General features: G+C 34.2%; 1 long non-coding RNA gene across 1 annotated transcript; it reads left to right on the top strand.

Moving 5' to 3' along the window:
* Positions 1-433: 433 nt before the first annotated feature.
* Positions 434-7,347, top strand: LOC130456564 (uncharacterized). Its single transcript, XR_008915620.1, has 3 exons — positions 434-714; positions 1,416-1,552; positions 7,235-7,347. It is a non-coding gene; the product is annotated as an uncharacterized LOC130456564 (long non-coding RNA).
* The last annotated feature ends 1,768 nt before the right edge of the window (positions 7,348-9,115 follow it).

Here is a 9,115-nt window from a genome sequence, read left to right as displayed (position 1 = left end):
AAATGTATATAACAATATACAAAATAACTGTAAAGTGAATAAATTCAAGTAAATATGCATAATTAAATATGAGGGACTTGGGGAGAGCAAAAGCAATTGGAATCATTAGCAAAGTCTTCATGTAGAAAGTAGAGCTTGATCTGGAATATATAGATATTCAAGGAGGACTAGCATCTCTGGTGTGTGGGCTTGCCAAACTCTTTTCAGACTTGCTCATCCTTCTCTGAAGTCCACCTGGTACTTAATTCTCTATATGTGGCCCTAAGAAGCTATAGCATGCTTGGCATGTGGGTTAATGAAGGTTGAGAGTAACCAATAGACCTCAAACCTGTTGGCAAGTCAGAAGAGATGTCTCCCCCAAGCACAGGAAGACAAGAATTCTTCCTAATGGAATGGGCAGATGAAAACAATTCATTCTGATGGCCATGAATTCCGAAACAGGAGCTGTAGAACACTCTTGTTCAGATCCAGAAAATGCCAGGCTCATCCACTGCTTCCCACGCCAACATCAGTGATCCTGACCTCTATCTTGTCACTGGACTCTGATGACTCTGGAAGAGAGAATGAGACTGATGTCTTTGTCTAATTCTGCTCACTTGAATTCAATTCATGCACAAGAGAAGAGCCATGATGTCATTGATCCTCTTTGGAAATGAAGGACAAATAACAACAAAGCCTGATCTATGTCTCACAGGAAGAGGGGGATTCTGTAAGGTAAAAGTGAAGACAATACATTCCAGGCCTGAGGGACAGTCATAACAAATACATGAAGATGAGTATAATAGAGTATCATGTATGAGGAATAGAGAGAAAGTCTCTCGATTTCATGGCCAAATGTGAGGAAGAGTAATATTTGTTAAGGTTGGGAATACAGATTGGGGCCTGGTCAAAAACAGCTTTCAAACCTAAATAGAGAAGTTTCCATTTTAGTGTCAATACTAGAGTAGAGGAACAGCATGGTCTAGCCTGTACTTAAGAAAATCACTTTGGCAGCTATGTGATGGATGAATCAAATGCAGAAACTTGGGGAAGAGAGACTAATTAGCAGGCTGTTGAAATAATCAAAGTGAAAGATAATGAGAACTTGAAGTAAGATGGTAGATGCATAAAGAGAGAGAAGGTCTTAGATGTTAGAGATGTTATGGAGGATAAAGCAGCAAGGTTGAGAAATTAAATTGATTGGATATATGTGATGAGAGTAAATAAGGAGTCAGGGATTACACCAAGACAGGAATATAGGGAGACTAGAAGGATGGCTGTGGCTTTGACAAACACAGGAAAGTCTGGAATAAAGATAGGTTTGTGGGAAAATACAATTTCATTAAAAGGGACAGAGCTAGGATTGGGATACCAAGATTTCCTGTATTCTAGTGTGCCATTTTTTTTTCACTATCCCATTTCCCAACAAATCACAGATAAATAGAACTACAAAGAGAATACAACTCTCAAGGAAAAACTTTGGGGATTAAACCACCTGGAACTGGGAAATTGATATTTCCTCCACCTTCATATGGAACCATGAGCCCAGTGAAAAATTAGAAATAATGCTTTGGTGAGATTATTTTCATCTTTTTGATATAAAACAGAGATCTTCATTGCTGTTTGCAATTACAAATCTTGTGACTTCTTTCTCAAGGGTAACAATTCAAACCTTTGCCAAACTTTAAGCCATATAATTATATTTTACTCTTACAGCTTCAAATCCACATGCTCTGTTTCACTCCTGTCCTGTCTTATGTAAAGTGAATCCACAAAGATATCAATGGATCTGAGAGATTCAAAGGGTTCCTTTTCTTTGCCTATTTAAAGACTCCTTGTTATTAAAAAAAAAGTAGCATTCTCTTAATAACAGATGTCTGATATCTTTCCTCAATAATATACTGCAATTAACAATGCAAATGTGAAATAAAATCACATTATTTATCAGATAGATGTGAGTGGGTGATTATACACTTAGACTTATAAAATGCATAATAAAAATGCGGGGGGATAATTTGACTTTTTATATGTCGTAGATATTCTCCCTTGTTTAGTATGAAGATAAGCATTCCTTCTTGCCATCCAAATCACTTTCTTTATATACCAACATGGTGCTGTGGAACAAATACTGGCTTCATATCTAGAGCTCTTGGTTCAAATCCCAGTCCTGTTACTACTTGCTTGATGTTGGGCAAATTACAACCAACCTCTCTAGCACTCAGTTTCTTGGTTTTATAGTAAGGCTATCGGGCCAAATGACTTCTAATGTGCCTTTCAGATCTTGGTCTGTGATGCCTTGATTAAAATCCAGGATTCCATCTATTATTCTACTAAGTTTAGCCTAAAGAATCAAAAATTTTATGCAATCTTGTTTAAACTCATAACCAATGGCAAGTAAGTATTAAAAAGACTATATAAATGACTTGTTTCCATTGGTCCAAAACACTCATATAAAGTGTGAAATTAGGCAAAACAATTTTATTAACCATATTTTAAAATTCCATTTGAAAAGAAAATACTCCTGGATAGAGATTATGTATATCAAGTTTCCAACCTAAGTGAACTTTTTATATAGCCATATTGTAAAAATAGCCTTTTATAATGAAAACCCTGCCAAAATATTAACTATAATTGCACCAATAAACTACCATCATAATCCAACAATAACCATGGCCATTATAGCAAATCACCAAAAAGATAGGGATATTAGCTTTTACCATCTCCAACTAGGAAAAATGTTCCATTAAAACATGATGTGTTCCAAGTGTGAGGACCCAATCCTAGAGGCAGCCATAGTACCAATACGCTCATTCCTCTTCAAGGCTTTCATAACAAGCTTTGGGTGCAAATTAACAAGGGAGACTTTGCCCCTTATCCCCATCTTTCATCTGTTCTTTCTGCATCCAGAATAAACAAGAACAGCAATTATTGAAAGTTACTGCCTAACTGCATTATCTCCCTTTGCCCCACCATAACATCCCATTTTGATAAGATAAGCAGAGTTAGCCTAGCAATGTTTGTAAATACTCCGCACAAATGAGGGGAAATGTTCATACTTATTTTAATTAAAAGCAGAAAGGAATTCTTAATTGTTTTATGTAGCTAGGCCTTTAGTCAGTCTGAACTCATTCCTACATGCTCCAGCTTCAAAAGTATAGCCATGCAATCATCTACAAACCATTATGAAACTCTACTACCTCCATTTTTCAATTGTCTCAGCTCAAATGCACTCCAAAGATTGGGGGGAATAGGGGAAGTCTCCTGCCCTGAGAAGAAGGCTTCTACAGAGAAAGACAGGAACACAGCAATGAGCTGGTGGCCCAGGAGCAAGATTAGCAGATTACTCAGCCATAGTACAATCCTTAACTAATTAAAGTCTTATAGTGCACAATAAAATCACAGGATTTTGAGCTGGGGGGATGTTAAAGGTCTTTTCATTCCAATTTCATCATTCTTCCCATTCTATATTATACAATTTCTTTGTTAATTCAGACAAAGTATAGAAAGGCCACTTTGAATTATAGGTGATTTTCATTATCTAAGGATAATTGGTCATAACAAAATTGCACTTAAAGAGACTACACTTAAAATGAGGGCCAACGTTTCAAAATAATGGTGAGGAAAAGGGGGATTTTATTGAAATTTCATTCTGAAAAATTAAGTTAACATCATGAAAACAATATTACTTAATCTTATATTAAATTTTTTATTTTAATTAAAACTATATGTACATTTTTGGAACAAAGAATGAATCAAGTGTTGGTGGTTAAAAGTGATATTTTGGTGGTGGGAGAGAATTATGTGATAGCTCTATAGGACACTCTATACTTCACATTTCCATTTTTGCAGTGAAATCATATTAAGGGTCATTTGTGTTGTTGTTATCAATATCATTGTTTATTGAGATTGAACCTTCCTTGCTTGTCCAATTTGTAAGCATAGTCTGTGCTCATGGACCTGATCCCCCTACTGATCAGTCCAGGAACTTTGATCTCTCTATTTCTAATCTGGGCTAGTTTGCCTTCCCCATCAGCAGCCTGGTGGCCTACCACTCCTTAATGCAGACACCTAATAGCCATAGTCTAATACAACTCAGAGCTGCTGAGTTCTGATGCTCCCCCAATCTTAGCCTTCCCCTTAAGAAGGGAAACAGGCATAACCCTGATCAGTCAGAAAGGTTTGTGGTTGCAAAAATATTCAAGTCCTTCATCAGTTGTCCAAAGAGGCTTCTTTAATATTTTTGTATTTGAATCAACGTTTTCTGAATAATCTGAGAGACTTATATTACTTTTAAATGAAGAAGAATGTTTGACTTGGAACTAATTTTATAAATGGTCAGTTTATTGTGAATATTTTCTTTCTGTGATGCCTCCTTCTTCCTTATATCTCATTAGGAAATAACAGCAACATGGAAAGAGAGCTAGCCTTGACTTGAGTTCAAATTCTAACTCTCAGACATAAAGTCACTCAATTTCTCAGGGCTCCCAGGAAATTCTATAAAGCTAAAAATTACAGAATAATTGTTGATGTATGCATTGGTAGAGAATGTCCCCTCACCCTGAGTTCCCTATAATAAAAGAAATATAATCTAGGCTAAGACATAACTCAACTCAGTAACTTCAGGGATTTGGATCAAAACAGATGGAGAGAACACTCAGATAACAATGATAATTGATTTTGTCAGAAAGTATAAATTGTAGGATACTTAAAAAAAAACTCTAGCTTGATTTCTTTCAAATATATGTGTGCATGTACATATATGTTATATGTGACCAGAAAACTGTGAAAGACTTACATGAACTGATGTAAAATAAATTGAGAAGAACCAGGAAAATAGAGTCCACATCACTATGAATGAATTAGCTATTTTCAGTAATCCAATGATCCAAGACCTTTCCAAAGAACTTATACTGGAAAATGTTATTCAGCTCTAGAGAAAGAACTGATGAGTATAAATGCAGATTGAAGCATACTTTTTCTTAACTATCTTTAATTTTCTTGTTTATTTTCTTTTGGTCTATGTTTTCTTTTACAATATGACCAATATGGAAATATATTTTGGATAATTGCACATATGTAACCTATATCAAATTGCTTGTCTTCTCAATGATGAAGAGGAAGGAAGGAAGGAAGGGGGGGATATGGAACTCAAAAAATTTTAAATGAATATTTTAAATTGTATTTACATATAATTGAAAAAGTATTTTTAAAAGGACCAGGACAAAAAGTGAAGAATAAATTATATGCAATCTGTCCTGGTAGAAGTACCATCCACATAAATAAGATCATAAAGTCATCTAACCATGGAAATAAAACATCTTGATTGAGACCACTCAGAGTTTGTACCATTGAAATTTAGGATTTGCAACATGGAAATTCTGCTAGACTTATTGTAATAAATAGTTGAATAATGACTGCTAACATTTACGTAACATTTTAAGGTTTAAGTTCAGTTCTACTTTGCAACTTAGCTGTTGTCAGGGATCATTTGTGCTTCATTTATTAAATCTCTTTTCCCTCTGTAATATAAAAAGCACCATGATATATAAGAAACATGCAAAGGTTTCATCCCATTCATGAACAAAATACATATACAAGTTTAAAATACCATACAATGAAAATAATTATATAAGATCTTTTAAATGAGCATATACATTATTGGCTACTTTGGTTTCTCTTAACAAGTAGGAATAGAAGCTGAGGAAAATTATGTTATAAAATATTATTTAGAATTAAAAACAAAAATGTCTCAAAACTTAGACTCAGAAATTCATTTACATGGAAAGTCTGAAAAATATAATTAAAATAAAATTTATCTTATCTTTACAGAATAAAAATGACTTTACTACTTTACCAGTGTGACAGTTATTTACATATCAATTGTTTCTGTGTAGACAGATTACTCACTAGCAAGGGTCAAATCAATACAAGGAAGAATAAAGATAAGAAAAAAGATATTGTATAATGACATGGTATCATCATTTAACAGCAATAACTATCACCATTTCCTATAGAAAGATATGTGTATACATCTTTGTATCTACATCTATCTATCTATCTTAATACCTCTATATAACTGATATAAATTTACATAACTGATATGAAACAAAATGGCATAATTGGGAGACCAAAGAAGTCTAGAAAATGCTTCAAGTTGCAAAGATGATGTCCTTACCAAACAAAGGAACATTCCATGACCAATATATACAATTTGTTTCCTTACCTAGGATTTCTCTTTTTAAGGATTTTGTTTTTGTTCTTTTCCAACCTGTTTATGCTGATGGAGGTGGGGAGGACTGGAAGAATTTAAATGGGGAAAAGGAGATTGAGATAAAATTCAAAAGAAAATGCACAGAAGAAAATAGAACAAACTTTAAAAGACAAAAAAGTACATCTTTTCAAGTAACAGGTTGAATGTATCATATTTTTTTAAACCCATAATTATGTAATGCCAATGTAATAGTAATTTATTGCTTCATATAATGATCATCTTTTGCCTTTATATTTTAAATACAAAACTACTCTATTTGTGCTCTTGTTAAGTGAGGCATAAAGATAGTTTGTTTGGTTTTTTTTAATGGCAGGTAAGGGCAATATTGGTTTACTGTAAAATAACTTGCAAGATGTTGCAAAAATGGATACTGGGAGATTCTATGTAGAATTACCTCATAAAATGTTGAAGAACATGAGGGAAAAAAAACCCAAGCCTGCAGAAAGTTTGACTTGGCATCCAACTAAGCCAGGTCATCCCAAGAACATTTCTATATACAAGAGGAAGAGAGTAATAGACAGATGAAAGATTGAACAAATCTGTTAGCATTTCTATAGCAAGTTATTTTCATTATCCATCTTGAACTTGAGCTCTAACAATTCATTCCCAAAGAGGCTAGTACTTAGAAGCAAAAATAGCAATAAAGAAAGCAAAGGCAAGAGTAACTGGACATGACCAAGTAAACAGAAGAAACCCAACTGAAAGGCGATACAACTTTGAAGCCCTGTGGTATTAATTTTCAAGATACTTGAAAGGAAAGAAGAGAATAGACAAGAAAAACCTCAAATCATTTTTCTCCTTCAAAAAAAAAGGGGGATAATAATCCAAATGTCTATGTTTCCATAGTTTCCATAAAAACTTTTATGAGAATGATTTACAAATATGTAAAAATCTATCATTGATTTTTTTTTAATGAGAATTAAGGAGGGAGGTTTCCTAAAAGAGTTTCTACAACAGACATCTTTATTTTCTCATAATTGACAGGAACGTATGGTTAATAAAATATTTCATTGTGGTTATTGCTTGTTCTTTACAAGAAGGCATTTGACTATGTAGAACAAAATGCTTCCTTGAAGATTCTCCTCCAAAAAGGTACTTCGTAGGTATGTATATTTAGATCTTACAATATTTGCTAATAGCTGCAACCAAAGACAACTGTTTGAAAAATGCTCCACTTTTCAATACAAAACAAACTGAAAACAAGGTGACATATATTGACAAAAGTATTTGACATTAAATATTTTCAAGTTAAAGCAAAGTACAGGTGGAAAAGAATTTTCTGGTGGATAATAAGCTTGTTCAGGTATCCCTGTTTTTGTATGTATGAAATTCTGGATGCATCAAGCCCCAGAATAGTTCAGAGACTCCACAAGGAGATCCATAGATTCTATCCTAAATTCCCTACTCTTCTCTCTTTACATTCTCTGCTTGGAGACTTCAACTCCCATGGTATAATTATCACCTCTACCCGCAATGACTCATAACCCCAGTTTTTTACCTGGTGATCCCATATCACCAGTTCTCTATTGGACATGTCTCAAAAACATCTCAAAAACCAACATGCCCAGAAAGGCAATTTGGAATTATGTCCAAAGGGCTTCAAAATAATGCAGCAATACCACTATTAGGTTTGTATATCAAAGAGATTTTTAAAAATGGTAATGAATCTGATTGTATAAAAATATTTATAGCTGTGCTTTTTTGTGGTGGCAAAAAAATGGAACATGAGGAGGCATCCCTTGATTGGGGAATGAGTGAACTAATTGTGGTATATGAGGGTGATGGAATACTATTGGAATGGAATACGGAATACGGAATGATGAATTGATTGATTTCTATAAGAAGTGGAAAGACCCACATGAACTGATGCAGAGTGAAATAAGCAAAACCAAGAGAACATTATACACAGTAACCAAAACATTATGGGACATTTAAATGTAATTGACTTTGCTACTAATAGCAATGCAATGATCCAGGACAATTCTGAGGAACTTGTGAGAAAGAATGCTATCCACATCTAGGGAAAGAACTGTGGGGGTAGAAATCCAGAAGAAAACATATGATTTATCACTTGTTTGTATGGGTATATGATTTAGGATTTTAGTTTTAAAAGATTGTTCTATTACAAAAATGAATAATATGGAAATGGGTTTTGAGTGATAATATATGTATGACCCAATGGAATTGCTTGTCCATTGAAGTAGGGAGTGGGGGGAGAGGGGAGGGAGACAACATAAATCATGTAACTATGGAAATTTTTTTAAATTAAATTTTAAAATTTTTTAAATCTGCCCCCCAAAGAATTCATTATCTTTCCCTCCAAACCCTGTTCCAAACTTCTCTGGTCTTATTGAATATAAAACCATTCCTTCAGGATCCCAGTTAACCTTTGTGTTATATCCTATTGTTCATTTTCCATCACCCCAAATATCCAGTAATCATATCTTACTCCACAACATCTTTCACCATCAACTTCTTTTTTCTGTTCACATAGCTACCATGTTAGTGCACATCATTATCAGTTCTCACCTAGAATACCACCATATCCTCCTTTTAGGTCATTTGCCTCAAGCCTCTCCCCTTTTAGTCCATCCTACACCATTCTGCCTAACTGATTTTCCTTATGTGCAGATCTGGCTATGTTACACAACTACTAAATAAATCTAGAGACTTGTTATTGCCTCGAGAAGAAATTTAAAACTCCTCTATTTGACTTTTAAGTCCCTATCATAATCTGGCCCAAATCTGTTTTTTCAGCTTTACTAGACATCACTACCACCCAACTACACACATAAACACTGTGATCCAGCCAAGCTGGCCTTCTCTCTGTTCTTCACACATGATATTCTTTCTCAAATCTCTAGA

The sequence above is a fragment of the Monodelphis domestica genome, chromosome 1, assembly GCF_027887165.1.
Source record: "Monodelphis domestica isolate mMonDom1 chromosome 1, mMonDom1.pri, whole genome shotgun sequence".
NCBI classification, from domain to species: Eukaryota; Metazoa; Chordata; class Mammalia; order Didelphimorphia; family Didelphidae; genus Monodelphis; species Monodelphis domestica.
Note: the sequence above shows the minus strand (reverse complement) of the source record. Positions and strands in the feature narration are given on the sequence as shown.